Source organism: Diaphorina citri, unplaced genomic scaffold (genome assembly GCF_000475195.1).
Source record: "Diaphorina citri unplaced genomic scaffold, Diaci psyllid genome assembly version 1.1 scaffold15, whole genome shotgun sequence".
Classification (NCBI taxonomy): Eukaryota; Metazoa; Arthropoda; class Insecta; order Hemiptera; family Psyllidae; genus Diaphorina; species Diaphorina citri.
The window spans coordinates 50,519-70,068 of record NW_007377454.1 but is presented as its reverse complement, the minus strand read 5'-3'; the positions used below and the strand labels follow the sequence as shown (position 1 = coordinate 70,068).

Below are 19,550 nucleotides of genomic sequence, written 5' to 3'. Positions count from 1 at the left end.
GGTAATGTATAGGTGAGTAATCAAATATTTGACAGTATTTTTTTTTCTCTCATGTGAGAGGGGCCTTTTAATCGCTGAGGACTCAGGACTTCACGTGGTCTCGTCTTTTTAGCTAGGATTTCAACCAGCTCTATTATCTTTGAGGCTCAGTACATCTCGAAAAAGCCAGCAACATGTGTTGTCCCAGAAAGTCACCCGTCCAGATTCCAACCACGCACAACGTTCCTCAACTTCTGTCATCTGTAAATTATTACTCTAAATATTTTAAGTCATTTCACTCATCCCATATGGTTCCTCGTAAACAAATTCAATTTATTAAAGACACATTTTTCGAGTTTTTTAGTATCAAAATATTTACGTAAACTTTTATATCCGGTCGTTCAGGAAAGGAGTCCTACACATTTCTCAACTGAAGGTGAAATTATTGTTTTTTACTTTTCCTACCAAAAATGCTTTCATATTTGATTTAGTGGGAGGAACTGTTCCACTATCTACCAACCTACAGACAATCTAATATGCTGATTCTGGATTGATAGTTGGTAGCTATAAAAAAGTCACGTTCAATTTGGGCCATATTGAATAAATTGACGATAAAGTTGTCTTTATGTTCCCTTTCATTTAAAGATCTACATAAATTTCATTTTTACAGACAACATAATATAACAAATCTAAATTAAATTAGAAAAAAAAACTTTGTACCTATCTAAACATTGCTTAGAATTGTGAATTATTTAAGGTAAATTTTTGCTTACTCCTTAGCTAAGGTACGTATAAGGAACCCAAATGTAATCTTGAAAAAACTGTTTTGGTCTTCGTTTCACGAGAAAAAGGATTGACGGATTTTGGTGAAATACATATTTGTGGTTTAGAATGAATGGAGGAAAAGACAACTACATAATTATACAGCTTCACAGTGGATATAATTATGTAGGCAGATATTATTTAATTCACTTATGGACATGCGATTATCCAATCCAACCCATGAACTTCACTTGAAATCTATAGCTGTCTATTTGGCATGATTAATTTATGATAGTCCAAAATCTAGGTGAGAGCCAAAGAATAGGCTGCCCTGTTTGTTTGAATAGGTCCGATCCAGTTCAGTACGAAAATTTGAAAGGCAAACATATCGGGAGTTTTATACTTACTCAAAAATACACGAAAAAAAAAAAAAAAAATCAAAATTGTCAATTACACAGATGTGCAAATACTCGTAGCATTGTGAACTGTGCAAAAAGTAAAGGCAAATTTAAGGTAGGGGAAGGGTAGTGGCATTGATAAAAGAAAAGTTAGTAGTGGCAGAGCATTTTCCACCATGACGGTTTTCCACTACAAAACTTTCTTCCGTAAAAAAAGGGCACACTTGTGTTAATCTTATGTAAATTGGTATTAAAATAATCATATTAATTCGAAAACACACCAATATTCTCATTCCAACACCTCTATCGAAATATTTTAATTATTCAAAATATTAATCGCTTACATCTAGCCCACATGGCTTTAACTATCGATAACCATCTACAATGTTAATCGAAACCTCTTCAACATCTCATCTGTAAAAAAAAAAAAAAAAAAAAAAAAAGATAATATATAAATCTATATCTTTTAAAATCTTCTCTCTGGTGTCTGTAGGTGTCAGAATATTTGGCTGAGCTGTCGGTCGCGCAGGAAGTGTGGATTTAAAATGAGACTTGTGGAGGATTGGGAAGAATCCCATTCATCTTATTCCTTGACAAGCCATGAAACAATTTAGATGCGAAGGTGAGATATACGGATCTTGTATGTGTTTCCGATCTACCTTGGTGAACTATGTGCTTATGACATAGCTTCAGATTGGAATGTCCCTTGGAAAGAACAATGTATGTATCTCAAAATCGATGTTATACAGACGAAGTAGGATTTTTTTTTGTAAAAGATTGTACCTTGGAACCGCTTTCGCATTATGTACTTCAAGACGAAGTGGACCTACTTACTCGATGTGTAACTGTCCTTATGACTTATGACAAATGATATAATTAAATTAAACTAGATACTGGATAAAAAAGAACATAATTAACTCGCAACAATAAAATAATAGTAAACTTTCAAAAAATCTGGATGAGAAGAATAAAATGTCATTTTCTAATCAAAATCATAAAATTATCATATTAAGTAACAATAAATACGTCATTCAAACCAGTGATGGGCAAAAAAAAAAAAAAAAAAAAAAAAAATATAAATTAAAAAAAAAAAAAAAACTTCTTAAAAACCGGGGGGGGGAAAAAAAAAAAAAAAAAAAAAAAAAATATATAAATGATTATGATTATAATCACATACCTACTCTGAAGATGTGATTATGATTAAGATTATAATCGTAAGCACAAGTATGAATACAATTACATTTGTATTTATAAAATCATTATTTTTTTCCCCAGCACTGATTCAAACCCTGCAGAAGTGGGTAAGAAGCATTCAGGGAAGATTGGATTGAAAAAAAAAAAAAAAAAAAAAACCGAGAAAGGGGGGAAAAAAAGTTAGAGGGAAAAGTGGTTTAAAAAAAAAAAAAAAAAAAAAAAACAATAAGAACAAAACGTACCTACATACTGGTAGGTATACTTAATCGTATTTATGCATAAGATTATCATTAGCCACAAATGCTCACGAAACATAGCATCGGCTCTCATATTAACAGATTACATTTTTATACGAGACCAATAACCCGACATAAGCTCCCCTAAATCCATTCGTAATAAATATTTCCAATGTTTTTTCTAACGAAGTGGAGATTTAGATAATTGAAATTTGTTTTCGTTGTTTTCTTTTCAGTACTTTTTTTTTTAGTTTATTTATTTCTCTTAAATTTCATATCAAAATAAAAATGGCTCCTCACAGCCATCAGTAGAAACCGTGAATGTTTACACAATTCAGAAATGTCGCTCGTTCCACTAGGTGACACTTGGGACTCCATCTTGACATTTGAGTGTAAGTTCTAGCAGCTACATTGATTAGTTTTCATCAGGACGTGATATGTGGTGTGTCAAAAAATGTGTTCCAGATTGGTTTTTTTTAGTTTATTTATTTCTCTTAAATTTCATATCAAAATAAAAATGGCTCCTCGCAGCCATCAGTAGAAACCGTGAATGTTTACACAATTCAGAAATGTCGCTCGTTCTACTAGGTGACACTTGGGACTCCATCTTGACATTTGAGTTGAAGTTCTAGCAGCTACACTGATTAGTTTTCATCAGGACGTGATATGTGGTGTGTCAAAATAAGTGTTCCAGATTGAGGATTAACATGTGACGGATAATGTTCCCGAGTACCGAAAATGACTTGATGATCTGGAACAGAAAGAGAACAAACAGGAAAATCAGTATTTTGATTTGTACAAACAAACAAAATGGATAGAGAGGACTTTGATTTGTACAAATAAAATGGGTAATCAGTACAAAGAAAGAAGGAAAATGGATAATCAGGACTTTGAGTTATACAAAACGGCCAAGAATTGGGTGGTAAAAAAACACAATAAAATGTATAACAACAATGTTAACTCTTGGGTGAAAGGTAAAATTTGTACAAATAAAATGGGTAATCAGTACAAAGAAAGAAGGAAAATGGATAATCAGGACTTTGAGTTATACAAAACGGCCAAGAATTAGGTGGTAAAAAAACACAATAAAATGTATAACAACAATGTTAACTCTTGGGTGAAAGGTGAAAGGTAACATACTGCGTAAAATCAACTATTAGGAACATAGGAACTATTCACGTGTTTGCAATAGAACTCCACTATGCGTGTGAAACAACCATAAAACGAATATTCTTCGGCGTATCAATAAATTAATAATCCCAGTATTGACTATAATCGGTCAGTAAGGCGTTAAATTAGTTTGGACGTTAAGGATATATCCAATAAAAACAAAGAGGAAAGGTAAATACAAGACGAGGTTAACGCCTGAGGCACCTAAGGCATTTTCTACCACTTTAGCGTTCTATTATTACGTGGCCATATTATGTAAACAGTAAACAAGGATTTTCCATGGCTGGGTTGGGATCTAACTCATGACCTTTTGGATATGAATTCAGTAGGTCTTGACCCTGTTTGTTATCAAGCTGTCGAGGGTAGGTCTAAAATGTTGCCCTAAATTTCATGCTTACGGATTTCCATAACCAACCCCAGTAGTACAGTTTTAGTGCGGTGGACTTCAGATCTGGAGGTCGGTGTTAGGCCGTTTAGAGTCCGAGTCAAGTCACAAAATTTAGCACCGACTACCGAGTAGTAATAGAGGAAGGACATTTGTGACTAACATTCGTGCTTAATATAACAATAAATTAAAATTTCCCTTCCATTTTCAAAGTCATGATAGAATCGCTAATGGCTTTACATACTGCGTAAAATCAACTATTAGGAACATAGGAACTATTCACGTGTTTGCAATAGAACTCCACTATGCGTGTGAAACAACCATAAAAAGAATATTCTTCGGCGTATCAATAAATTAATAATCCCAGTATTGACTATATTCGGTCAGTTGTCAGTAAGGCGTTAAATTAGTTTAGACGTTAAGGATATATCCAATAAAAACAAAGAATAAGTCAATATGGTCGCCGAATGTCCAATTATGTCCAATTTGTACTCGAGCACTGTGGGAGGATATCGAAGGAAAAACAGTTTACACTCATCAAGTCATCATCAATAAATCACCCAGAACCAGGGAGAGGTACACATCAGGAGCCATAAGAACAAAGGAACTATCAAACTTGATGGATAGCATAATTAAGTTTGCCAAGGTTCGACCCATAGCTTCCTCACACGTGGTTAGAGCTTTGGATTTCTTTGAAATCATCTACATATTTATCAGTGACAAATAAATAAATAAATAAATAAATAAAGCCCATCTTATTATTTATACACATACCAATTAGGCTAATCAAGGACCTAAGATCCAAGTCCCCCTCTCTGATAATTAAGTTTGCCAAGGTTCGACCCATAGCTTCCTCACACGTGGTTAGAGCTTTGGATTTCTTTGAAATCATCTACATATTTATCACTGACAAATAAATAAATTAAGCCCATCTTATTATTTATACACATACCAATTAGGCTAATCAAAGGCCTAAGATCCAAGTCCCCCTCTCTCTGTGTTAATAAGTACCCTAAAAACACTAAAAATATCATCGAATCAGTCTTCTGAAATAGCACTAAAAATTGTTACGTCTCGTCTAAGTAGTGATCGAAACAATATCGGTCTCTGTGTTAATAAGTACCCTAAAAACACTAAAAATATCATCGAATCAGTCTTCTGAAATAGCACTAAAAATTGTTACGTCTCGTCTATGTAGTGATCGAAACAATATCGGTTAGGTACCCATGAATTGTTTTGTTTACCCACAGTCGAATTGTTAACAACATAATTATCTTTTCATTGGTTGATTTGCGTGATCAACTAAGCATGATTAGGTGGGGTATTTGTTCATGATGAGATTGATGAGCTATACATAGGGTACGTATATCATATTGCAAATGTACAATTCAAGTAATAGATAATATATGAGCTTTAGAGACAGCCACGAAACAAAAATGACCAATTCTAGGAAAATTTCCAAGGAGGAGGGATCTCATTCAAAAAATCAACACAAAGTGGGAAAGGGAAGCTTCTACGGAGCTTCCTTTTCCCAAGTTAGGAACTTTCCCCTGACCAAACTTCAATAAATCACAGCCTAAGGAAAGGCAGTAACCGGCACTCAAGTCATACAGGAGCCATATAACGTCCTCAGCATGAACGCTGGACCAATAAAAAACATTAAACATGCATAAATCTCATCAGATAGTCAAGCTCAAAGTTTTGCAAGCCCGGGAGACAAGAAACGAGTCAATTTCCGAACCGCATGATTAATGAAATTCTCTACAAAGCAATTATTCCGACCTGGAAGCTTCTCGCTCAATGGTATATGGTAAAATATACGCTACTGTGGGTGTCCCTGCCTGCAGCCTTGTATGTGTGGGCTTCGAGCTCGCAAGCCCCAACTACCAATTTCCACCTACCGAAATATTACCATTCTTTTTGTTGTTTTCAATGAGAACACAAGAATTGCACCAGTTTTTTCTTCTCCTCTCTCTATACGGCTCAGTAGCATGTTTTTTTTATGAAGCATGATGGTAAAAGAGTGAAAATCCACCGTATGCTGTACAAACACTTTCGATACTTGATTCCCAGGAGCCAGGAGTAAGTACTCTGGTTGAGGTATCAAGTTTTCTCAATATTCAACATTGTGTGTTGTCAATTTTATTATTAGGCTATCGTGATGTCTACGAAATTCACTGCAAACAAGAAAAGCCTCATTTTAGTTTTCAACATGTCCATTGTTTCCAAACCGAAATATTCCCAAGATGGACTTGCACAAAGTCATCAAAAAATAACAATTAAACAATGATTCTATTGATCTATCAACCTGCGGGGGCGACATGAATGCCTATAGAACGTAAGATATTCTCATCTTTTATCTAATACAATTCCCTGGTACTTGAGGAACTTTGCTAGGCCTCTCAAGTCCAAGATATGCAAGACTGATCTGTATCCTTTCATCTTATTAAAAAGTAATAAAAGTTCTTCTCCAGTAAACAGTAAAAGTTCTTTCCCAGCAAATAGTAAAAAAAAGTTATCAGAACATTTCAACAGATAGAAGACTTATCGGATTTCAAAATTCGAATAAAAAAACCAAACCAAATGAAGACATAAAAAATTCAACACGAGCTGGGAGAACCGACAAGCTATAGCCACAAGAAGTAGGTAGGAATGATAAAACGATGCCAGATAACAAGGTGTAGGTGGATGAATCAATGGAGTCATGAGTCAGGATTGCTTCCTAACATATGAGATGATCCTATGCTAATCTTCAACAGAATCAGAGTCCCTGTAAGTCCCGGATATACGAAAAAATATTCCATTAGAAAATCAATTTGTGAAGAGTATCCTGATCCCTGAAAAAGACTTTAGTTTTCTCAATATTCAACATTGTGTGTTGTCAATTTTATTATTAGGCTATCGTGATGTCTACGAAATTCACTGCAAACAAGAAAAGCATCATTTTAGTTTTCAACATGTCCATTGTTTCCAAACCGAAATATTCCCAAGATGGACTTGCACAAAGTCATAAGAATATTGAAATCTTGCAACATATTCAATTAGAGGCCATCAGGCTAAACCCTTCAAGCGCTACATGGTTTTTTTAAACAAACAAAACTGATATATCACCTTGTGTAGGCCAATGCAAGCCAGTGTACCCAATAAAGTGTTGGCTTATTATGGATCAAAACACAGACCGCCACCAAGCTCAAAGAGCGAATGAGTTATCTGCGTGAAGACAGCTGCAAGAACAATGAGGTTATTACATGCTATTAAGGCAATTCAGATCTCCCGAGCTCTGAGCCGGGTGAATTATTCTCAAATAAATGGTAGTAGCCTTTCAGCGAGATCATCCTACGCCTTGTCAGTTTGTGCACAAGGCAAGGCCAAACTGGGGACCCGGCCAAAAAAAAAGAAAACCTAGCGAAATAGGAAGAGAGCAGACCAGGTTCTGAGGATAAGGACCAACCAATCCTGAATCATAATGAATTTATTCACCAGGCTCATCATCATAGATGACTCCTGTATTCTGCTTCACCTCAACTTCTGATCTCAACCTGTTGTCCCGGTAATGTAATGCAGAAGCTGGAGAAGAGCTTCTATTAATATTAATGGGGTGGCTTGATTGGTGGCCGCTCAAACTTTATGAGCTCACCAGGGCCGTTCAAAGCTCAAGCGGGCCCCGGTGTTAACGTATCCAAGGGAGGGGTGGATGCCCAAAATTTTCGAATGAGGTTATTACATGCTATTAAGGCAATTCAGATCTCCCGAGCTCTGAGCCGGGTGAATTATTCTCAAATAAATGGTAGTAGCCTTTGAGCGAGATCATCCTACGCCTTGTCAGTTTGTGCACAAGGCAAGGCCAAACTGGGGACCCGGCTAGTGGACACATAATGAAAAACATGCCTTTTTTTAGATTTTTGAGAGAGGGAACTGTAAAAATGTAAGTCTTATCGTCCCAATATCGAAGAGAGAAGGAGGGCAGGATAGGAGAAAGCCAGCCGTTCCGAGAATAAAACCTTTGTGTTTAGGATAGTAAATACTTCAACGATTCATCTCATGCATATCAACCAAGGTCACTTAGCACCAGCATCGGGAATACAAATTCATTATGTTTAGGCACTATGATCTGGGTGAGTATTGGTTCTGGTTTGCTTCTTCTGATTCAAACCTTGGGCATAATATAAACAACCGCAACTCGTCAACTCGTCATTAGTTCAATCAGTGTACAATATTTGAGAACGATTTGCACTATAAAGAGGCGCCTGCGTGATGTCTTCAATAGAGATGAGCTTTTTGAAGTATTCTTTCCACTATTTGAGAACGAAATACAATGGAGATTTTATATTGATTGGGATTTAGGAAATTCGGAATAGGATAAACAAAATTGACACATTCTAAACCCTGCTTCGATTTGCACCGAAAACTGGGTCTACAACTGTAATAAACGAAGAAAAGTCAGAGATAGAACATGGTGGAGAGGCTTTATTCACAGTCGATCCTTTTCTGGGAAGACTTAAGATTTGATGATGAGCTGGGTCTACAGAGGTAGGAAGAGATCATCAGATTATCAGAAATGAAACTCTTGCTCGACAGACAGAGGTATTTCTGACGAACTCACGTCAAAACATAACAGAATATAAATATCAACGGAATACCTATCTATTGCTTACAAATGAATTCATATAATATTTTAAATGCCAAGCATATTGACAATGCAAAAGAGAGACATTCTTATTTAAATCCAGGACTGACAGATTTCATGTAAAAAATGGTATGGAGGTTAAATAATAAATATGCGTACACAAGTGAAATACAGGGGAGACCAGATCATTGAAAATTGGGAAGCAGAAGGGTTTCTAGAAATTAAGGGCGATGAATTTGCCATAAATACTTAAATTGGCATGGTATTTTTTTCTAGAATGAAACAAATGACCAACTAACAATACTCATACTCTTTTCACTTGTCTTCTTGTCTGCCATGTCCGTAGTTTTTGGTCACATGTAAAGGCCCGTTTCCACTTCTTCAGAAAGGAAAAAAATCGGATGAAACTCACGACAAGTGGGATCAGGCCTTTCAAAAAAATAAAAATAAATAATAATAAACAACCCTGATAAAATTTGTGTTCCTCCTTTATGCAGATAATAATAATAATAATAATAATAATAATAATAATAATAATAATAATAATAATAATCAAACCTGATAAAATTTGTGTTCCTCCTTTATGCAGATATTTTTCCATTTATTATACGGATCAAGGTTTTCATCACAACTGAATTAGTCATTTTAAACGAGAACACAACTCATGTGTGGTAATGGACACTGTAAGTGGTAACGGAAGTGAAAATGTCCGGGTCGACTTTTACGCCTACACCCAGTAACTTTGTATCTACAAATGAGTGTACCTCGAACATAACGATGTATTTACAATTTTTATGACATCTCTTGATCTATCTTGTAGTATAGAGACATTAAGAGACTTTCATAAATATTTGTATGCAGTTTTTTATGTGGTATGCAGCATGCACATTTAATAAGAATGCACTCGAGAATGGGTCAGATGGGAGAAGACTGATAAGATGCTTCAAAGGTTTTCTTTGAACTGAAACAAAATCTTAGAGGATTTCGTTAATTTCTAAAAATATCGGAAGATCTAAGGATAGGTTCTTGGATTTTGGATAGAGCCAATGTGAGGCGGAATGTTGGGGTCAATTGGGCTGACATTTGGGCCCGTGCACAGAGAAATAATACTAATAGATAGTAAATATTTTCACAAGAGATCAATTACTGCATTTGTTTTACTTGTGAAAGTTGACATACATATGAACATATCTATTTTACTATAAATTTTCTGTTAGGTACACCTTACTTTCAGTTTATTTTATTCGAACTCAATGAAGGCATCTTTATTTTTTTTTTTCTAAGAAAGAAGTTACTTTCGCAGAAGATATGTGTCACATCATGGTGTCAAAAAACGAAGCACAGTTCCCGCTCTTCTCGGAATTTTTTTGGTACCCACACCGTCCTTATATCAATTTAGAAATACAACTAAAATTTACAGTCGTAAGCACAAAACTCACAAAGTCAGTCTGAAAACAAGAGCTCATAAAGAGGGGCATACTTTTGGCTCTTCGGCCAAAGGTAAAAAATTAAAAAAATATTTTATGAAATTATGACTCGGTAGGAACAACCTTTATTTTGGTTGAATTCATTTACAGTTTACCAGCTCAATCAGTCTAGGGAAAAAAAAGAACTACGAGTAGGAGAAAATCAGTCCTAAGGCCCAGAAGAAGGAAAAAATGTGGAAACTTGCCTTCTACCAACAATTTTTTTCTGGCTTTCCTTCTAGTGGCAGGGTTCTCCTGAAGGAGCTCTTCCACCCAACCTCAAAATTTTCTATGGCACCCAATGAAAAGGGGAAGAAGAATGTGACAGGAAAAAAAAAATCTATTTGCTTTCGATAATACCCGTGAAATGTCACGTCTTATTTTATTTCCAGAGTCCCCTTCACGTATCTACCTCTCAGCCCATCACATCTGTTGTTTACTTCTCTTCGAATTTCTGGGGACCCATAAAGAGAGAGGACTTATTTATGACCCAATATATGAGGGACGATAGGTTTATCTAATGGACAAACAATTAACACTAAAGTGTATTAATAGAACTGATACATAGGTCGGTAAAACTATCTGTTGTTTACGCACTCTAAAAAAAAAAAAAAAAAAACAATAATAATAAAATAAATAGAACTCCTACATATATCTCGATCTAATTATTTTTCATTGGGAACATCCATGTTTCCACGTGGCAAACGTTGATATTCCACGTGTTGTGGGCGTAAAACAGAAGGGAAAGACACAAAGTTACGCTGTTTAACGCTTGAGAGCTCTACCGAGTTGAACAGATACGAATGTGACATTTATAAAGATGAAAAATGGAAACGAAATACATGTGACACCCGTAAGATTAATAAGGAATAGGAGATAAATAGAGAAGATAGACCAAAGATAAATTTAGAAGGAGGAAGGGGAGGAGATAAAACGTTCAATTTCTACTTAAATGCTATACTATTTCGCGAGATCTTCACCAAAGTCACAAATTTTCCCATAGCAACACCTGTTTACAAAGATAATCTCAGACATCGCATTTCGCAGGAATTGAATAATATCCTAGGAACTGACTTGAATAGCCTCCTGCCTTCTCAACAAGGAGCACCTTCCCAAATGTTCACTTTCTACTTAAAACTTATTCGCGAGATCTTCACCAAAGTCACAAAGTTCTCCCGTAGAAACACCTGTTAGCGATTTCCATGAAGGTAATAGATAAGATAGATTAAAGTCAGACATAGCATTCCACAGTATTCCACACAGAATCGAATAAAATCCCAAGAATTGAATTGAATAGCCTCAACAAGGAGCACCTTTGCTGCCCAAATGTTCACTTTCTACTTAAAAGATATTCGCGAAGATCTTCACCGAGATAAATGGCCGGGTCACGTCCTCTGCGAAATCCTGCGCTGGAAGTTTACGAGCATGATTGAGAATCCTTAATGTCCTCGACCTGCCATTCATTACCATGAATCGGATCCTTATGCTATAGGGTGGTCCGCGAGTTCAAAATCCATGATTATCAACTGAGGTTGTAAGAAGAATCACCTCAACCATTAACCCATCAAGGGCGCTTGCCCTCAGGTGTAGAATAGTCTTTTTGTGAAAGCATATGAATCAATCTCAAGCTTCTCCATTTGGTTTACATTAACCACATGAAACTCTCGGCGCGGCGGATGGCTAGATCCGAAAGTTAATTGATGGCGGCGATTAGGTTGGGCTTGGTTACAGAATTCCGTGATTGTTAAAAAAAAATCGTACCTTTATCAGATTAAAGCTGATGAAAAACAGCTAATGAAAAATCAAAAGTGCTCCGGTGTAAGATGTCTTCGGCAATCTTATTTTATCCTATAACCTGAGCTTTCACTATTCAATATGCGTAAATTCTTAATGCATCTAACGACCTTAGTCAGACCGGTGACAGAAAAGTCCGTGAAGGTGTCAGACAATGAGGAAACTTGTGGCCACCCTGTGATCAACAGTAGTGCCAAGTGTCCTCCAATAACTTTATGAATGAATTATCAGATTAAAGCTGATGAAAAACAGCTAATGAAAAATCAAAAGTGCTCCGGTGTAAGATGTCTTCGGCAATCTTATTTTATCCTACAACCTGAGCTTTCACTATTCAATATGCGTAAATTCTTAATGCATCCAACGACCTTAGTCAGACCGGTGACAGAAAAGTCCGTGAAGATGTCAGACAATGAGGAAACTTGTGGCCACCCTGTGATCAACAGTAGTGCCAAGTGTCCTCCAATAACTTTATGAATGAAATTTCTTCTTATTACTATTTTATTCATCAGTGTGCTGATATTGGATACAGAAGGAGCGACACCAGGGACGGACCCCTGTCACAGTTGGTAGAGTTGAAACATGTCAAAAGGAAAACGTGTATCGGTGATTTTCTCAGCCATCGATGAAACTGGATTTAGTGGTTGAAGCACCTGTCTGGGCTTCACAGGGATTTATGGCAGGATTCTCCTCACACAGTAAGATCTTCCACCCAACCCAATCAAAGATAAGATAGTAAAAATCAAACTGAAAATTTCAAGACGTCAAATATTACCCTAAAAAGGAATAACAGCCCATTCCTAAGCGTTTTACCTATACTACATTTAGGGGCCCCTAAATACCCGGGGCTGCGGGGATGAGGTTACCTATACTACATTTAGGGGCCCCTAAATACCCGGGGGCTGCGGGGATGAGGCATATGCCAATGCTTTTAAGTACACAGAACATAAACCTACCTACAAAAAAGGGAAGGTGACAAAATAAGGGGAGGAAGTGACTCATCTTTGACTCAGACCAAATTTGAGTAGGAGCAACTGGGCACTTATGGTAAAACCAAATTTACTATGCATAGTAGAGTTGAATGACTAAACAGCTAAAAATGGTAATGACTTAAAAGACTATTACCTTAAACCTAAAGTCTAAACACTCATATCCTTTCGCGGAGTTCATTTCTGGAAATCCCAACAGCCAAACACCATCTTAATAACAATGCAAAATTTAGATTTTAGAAATGAGTTTTCATTTTCACCTCTCATAAGTCGAAATTGATGAAATGCGAACTGACAAATAGATGGTCTAGGCTTTAGGAATTGGCATAATGTTCGTTCTTGGAACGGCTCCTATCTATCCTGTCTTTCTTCTCTCTTCGATTTCGGAACGATACGACCTGGGTAGTTACAGTTCCCTCTATCAAACTTCTTCGAGAAGGAGCGACACCAGGGACGGACCCCTGTCACAGTTGGTAGAGTTGAAACATGTCAAAAGGAAAACGTGTATCGGTGATTTTCTCAACCATCTATGAAACTGGATTTAGTGGTTGAAGCACCTGTCTGGGCTTCACAAGGATTTATGGCAGGATTCTCACACAGTAAGATCTTCCACCCAACCAAAGATAAGATAGTAAAAATCAAACTGAAAATTTCAAGACGTCAAATATTATATACCCTAAAGAGGAATAACAGCCCATTCCTAAGCGTTTTACCTATACTACATTTAGGGGCCCCTAAATACCCGGGGGCTGCGGGGATGAGGCATATGCCAATGCTTTTAAGTACACAGCACATAAACCTACCTACAAAAAAGGGAAGGTGACAAAATAAGGGGAAGTGACTCATCTTTGACTCAGACCAAATTTGAGTAGGAGCAACTGGGCACTTATGGTAAAACCAAATTTACTATGTATAGTAGAGTTGAATGACTAAACAGCTAAAAATGGTAATGACTCAAATGACTATTACCTTAAACCTAAAGTCTAAACACTCATATCCTTTCGCGGAGTTCGAAATTGTTGAAATAACTGATAAATATATGGTCTAGGCTTTAGGAATTGGGATAATGTTCGTTCTTGGAACGGCTCCTATCTATCCTGTCTTTCTTTTCTCTTCGATTTTGGAACGATACGACCTGGGTAGTTACAATTCCCTCTATCAAACTTCTTCGAAAAAAAAAAGAAAACCTAGCGAAATAGGAAGAGAGCAGACCAGGTTCTGAGGATAAGGACCAACCAATCCTGAATCATAATGAATTTATTCACCAGGCTCATCATCATAGATGACTCCTGTATTCTGCTTCACCTCAACTTCTGATCTCAACCTGTTGTCCCGGTAATGTAATGCAGAAGCTGGAGAAGAGCTTCTATTAATATTAATGGGGTGGCTTGATTGGTGGCCGCTCAAACTTTATGAGCTCACCAGGGCCGTTCAAAGCTCAAGCGGGCCCCGGTGTTAACGTATCCAAGGGAGGGGTGGATGCCCAAAATTTTCGAAGTCTGCCCCACTAAAGGAGGGAAAATGAAGCCCGAGGGGAAATGCAAAAAAAAAAAAAAAAAAAAAAATACCCTACTAACTTCAGACAATGGGCTCCCTGAGGCTGCGAGGGAGCCGGTACAAGGCCAGAAGTTTAAACTTGGAAGATGGAGCAGGGGTTCCCTAATGTGATGTTGTTTTCTGGAGATGTTTCTTTTTTTATGCACAAATGTTTTATTAATAAAGGTATGTAGACTTTTTAAGTTTAATTTTTTAAAAAAACTGCTGACACCGGGCACTCTTGAGTAGCCCAGGCAAAATGGGACCAGATAGACCCCCCAGTGAACGACCTTGGATCTCACAAGGTCAGGATAGGGGTCAAAGTTAGACTGCTGAACACCAGCAGCATAGGTCTGTGGATATTTCAACCTGACACTTCACACTCTATGTGGGTGGAGGGGGACTAATGAAGCGTTCGAAAATGAATTTTAAACCTCGCTACTGGAACTATGGCGGCAGCTCATAAACAAGAGATTCACCAGAAATTAGTTGCAGTGGAGAGAGCCGGTGTTAAAAAGCTACAAGAGAGGATAATTAATCGAGATCCTTGTCAACTGAAAATATTAGCCTCAAAACGAACTAACTGAGAATTAGTCTCAAAACTAACTATCAGTTAGGGTTATGTGTAGGGCAACGAAGCTGAACGGTGGCTATTGGAAATAAAAGGAAAAGAACGAAGTATGTAACTGATCTTAAACGTGTAAACAACGAGATCAGGATATGCGTTACAAATATGTATATAATAAAATCAATCGAAAATCATATTACCAAACACTTTTCATTCCTTAAACCAAACACCGAAAACTAATAGAAGAAATGAGACTTGTAAAAACTTAAAAATAATAACAATACGAATATTAGCAACTGACCCTGTTGGCTGGTTAGCTACTTCTACTTTTTACAAAATGGATACAGAAGAAAGCTTTTACGCGAATTATGGACATTAAAAATCATTGGAATCCATAAATATTCATATAATATCGCCATAAGTTGTCATTCGCAAAGCCTTTTATTTGAAAATCAAACATCACATTACCATCTCCTACAACCAATATCACTTATCCAATCAAAACCCAGTCACGAAAAAAAAAAGCAAGTTCATAAATTTTTATGCAATATTATTTTGTCACTTTTACAATGATAACATCAATCGAAAATCACATTACCAAACACCTCTCATTTCTTAGACCAAACACCAAAACCTGGGAAGACTTGTGAAAACTTGAAAATAATAACAATACGAATATTGGCAACTGACCCTATTGGGTGGTTAGCTACTTATACCTACTTAACCTTTCTTTATAAAATGAATACAGAGGAAAGCTTTTACGCGAAATTATGGACATTAAAAATCATTGGAATCCATAAATATTCATATGATATCGCCATAAGTTGTCATTTGCAAAGCCTTTTATTTGAAAATCAAACATCACATTACCAGCTCCTACAACCAATATCACTTATCCAGTCAAAACCCAGTCACGAAAAAAAAAGCAAGTTCATAAATTTTTATGCAATATTATTTTGTCAGAACGCTGGGTACTTTAATATGTTTAAAATTAAGGTAGAACCATGTAGGTAAAAATCATTTCCATTATGAGCCATCCCACACGAGCATGCAATAATTTCAAATTTGAAACTATTATGTCATTCGAGTGGGATTCGAACCTACGCCTGCCCGCGTTCAAACATTATGATTACCCGAGTTCCTTTTAGCATTGATTCAGAGTCGGGATTAAGTAGTTTTGTCCGTGTAAATGTGACTACCTGACTGAGTGACGTGTGACGTGTACTTGTGTGGTACGGAGATGTCCAGGGACGTGGACATAGGGGAAATAATATAACCAGATGTTTACATAAGAAATTTTCAGTCCTATCCCAGTAGGATAAATAAATTTTATTCCTTGTGGTGTATCAGTCGTCAAAAGTTCGTTTTTATGTGACTACCTGACTGAGTGACGTGTGACGTGTACTTGTGTGGTACGGAGATGTCCAGGGACGTGGACATAGGGGAAATAATATAACTAGATGTTTCCATAAGAAATTTTCAGTCCTATCCCAGTAGGATAAATAAATTTTATTCCTTATGGTGTATCAGTCGTGAAAAGTTCGTTTTCCGTTTGCGACTAATAGAACTTGATAAATTTTACGACTGAACTTGGATTTGAACCACCGAACTTCAGATCCGAAGCCCTCAGCATTTGTCACTACACCACGTAGGTATGTCCGTGTAAGGGCAGGATCGTTGTCATTTGTCAAGTCGCCTTTATGCAAGTATTCAACATTGTAGGACTTGGTATACTGGAAAACCGCCTACCATTCAGGAAAGACAAGTACTTTTCCGCGATACAGAACGACAGATGGCAGGATTCGAACCAAGGCCAAGGTGTTCTATAGAAAATGTCAACCATACATTATCAAGGGGCGAAATGGAACCAAAATGATTGCAATCTCTCAAATGTATACGAATATGTACCTACCAATGTTAATTAATTAAAATCCTATCTCACTCCTATTTAAAACCAACACAAGGTACCAAGGCACCCCAATACACAGTCCAAATCTCTCAAATGTATACGAATATGTACCTACCAATGTTAATTAATTAAAATCCTATCTCACTCCTATTTAAAACCAACACAAGGTACGAAGGCACCCCAATACACAGTCCTCCGCCGCAAAGTTCCCTAATTGAAACAAAAACGCCTACTCCTCCCAAGTTACGTTCTGCATTGTTCTTCATGACTAATAGTGGACTTGGGATAAACAAAGCCACCGCTTCAGAAGTTACAGCGGCTACCATGCGAACATTCTGCATTGTTCTTCATGACTAATAGTGGACTTGGGATAAACAAAGCCACCGCTTCAGAAGTTACAGCGGCTACCATGCGAACATATTATGTTACAATGGCGGGATTGTGCAACATCATAAACAACCTACTCAATATATTTCATGACAACATGAGTGAATCTGTTGATTCTGGTCTACTCGGAATCACAACTCGGTGATATTGTTAACTTTCACGTGGCCAAAGCTAAATCTGCGAGTGAGTCAGAAAGGTAAAACCAATTGGTCGCTGGTTCTCAGGATATTTGGTACTGATTTTTCCTCAAATAAAATTTCGACGAGATTTTTGGCTTTTTATTGCAAGATCGCGAAATTCAACAAATGAATTCTCAGACACAATCCCAAACTAATAAACTGGTGTCCCGAAATTGTCATCGAAGAGACAAGGACATATCAATTTGTCATGATGCATGATACTATGGTGTCTTTCAGCTTAACTCCATACACAAAAAAGCCCACTCTGAGGCTTAGGTGTAGGGGCAACAGCCTCAAAAAATGGGTTAAGCTTATACGAATCTACGAATGGTATGACAAAAGGGAGATAGAAAAAGATATTAAGGAAGAAAAATACATGTTAATTTAAAGAAACCATTTACTGATGAAAATTTGTAATCAAACAATAAGTACCTACTAGGACTTTAAATCTTAAGGAATCTCCTTCTAGGACTCCTAATCTCCAAAGTACGAAAGTAAACTTTTCTGTCAAGTGTGTATTCTGGGTCCAGATCCAGATACATATCTCCGGTCCAGTTGATAGTTATCAATGTCTTGACAATATGGTTCCACATAGTTGGAAAGGTTACGTGTGGGTCTGGTCACAAGGTGTACCGGGTACTAGATGACTGAAGCCATCCTACGCGCTCCAGTCAAGTTTCATTCATAAATTCGGTCACACAATCTCTCTAGATTCATTGAGAAAAATGTGACTACGTGATACCTGACTGAGTGACGTGTACTTGTGTGGTACGGAGATGTCCAGGGACGTGGACATAGGGGAAATAATATAACTAGATGTTCACATAAGAAATTTTCAGTCCTATCCCAGTAGGATAAATAAATTTTATTCCTTGTGGTGTATCAGTCGTGAAAAGTTCGTTTTCCGTTTGCGACTAATAGAACTTGATAAATTTTACGACTGAACTTGGTTTTGAACCACCGAACTTCAGATCCGAAGCCCTCAGCATTTGTCACTACACCACTGAGGTATAATCGGTAGCGGGATTAAATCTCTTTGGAATTAATTGATACCAGTCAAAAGAATAGTTCATCCTTAAAGGAAATTAAGCTTAAAAAACAACAATGTAGTGTGATCTTCTTAGGTCTGGTCTTACCAATCAGAGCTACACGGGGAAGAGAACAAAGCATGAACGTTTGGTAAGGCCGGTCCTTATCGAATAAATTTTCAAAGCTCAAAGCTTGGGTGTCATGTATTCTGTAGGAGCACCAAGTACTTCCTTTCTTGTCAAGTCCAATGAGCATGCTGTAACTAATTCTAATCGTTCCTTCACACACTATTGCTTTGTACCTTGGAGGTATGCAAATGCCAGTCTCCCTTGTTGACACTTGTTTATACCAATTAAAAGGTTAATTCAGCGTTTAATTCTTCAACTTTCATTATCAAGTCGAGTTTTCACCATTCGAACTTATTGCAGTGAGAGTAGTAAGGCTACATGCGTAGTGAAATGAGCCGTTTCAATGAGCATAAGTTTGATCACTCTAAAGGAGAGTGGAAAACACAAGAATCGTACCATTTTGCACAAACGTTATCTGTTTGAATTGGATAAAGTTCGCATCGGCCGGGAATCAAACAAGCGATCTAGCACTTAAAAGGTAAATAGGCTGGCCGAGGCGAGGTCTCAAAAAGGTAATAATCATGTTGTTGTTGATAAGTTTGTTTTCTTCTTTTTAATATTACGTATGCCCTTTATTTTTACGTTCATATAAGAACAGTACACACTGGCCATCTATCCGGGAACAAACAAACATTGTTCCTAAGGATAGGTGGGTTGGAAATTTTGAACAGCCGTCATTGACATATTATTATTTTTGGATAGGCAAATCTGCTAGAATATTCGAACAACACACAATACAAGTGGCTCATTTTCTACCTACATACGAGCGGAGCAGTACCTACGCCTTGTTCGTACTTATAGGTGAACGGGTTAAGAT

At 37.0% G+C, this 19,550-nt stretch overlaps 1 protein-coding gene across 1 annotated transcript in view; it reads right to left on the bottom strand.

Annotated features, from left to right (window-relative positions):
* Nucleotides 1-3,039: 3,039 nt before the first annotated feature.
* Nucleotides 3,040-19,550, bottom strand: part of LOC103507420 (probable ATP-dependent RNA helicase pitchoune) — a 54,122-nt gene continuing 37,611 nt past the window's right edge. The window contains exon 13 of the mRNA XM_026822226.1: nt 3,040-3,320. The gene's annotated coding sequence lies outside the window, so the exon portion shown is untranslated. The remainder of the gene's footprint in view (nt 3,321-19,550) is intronic.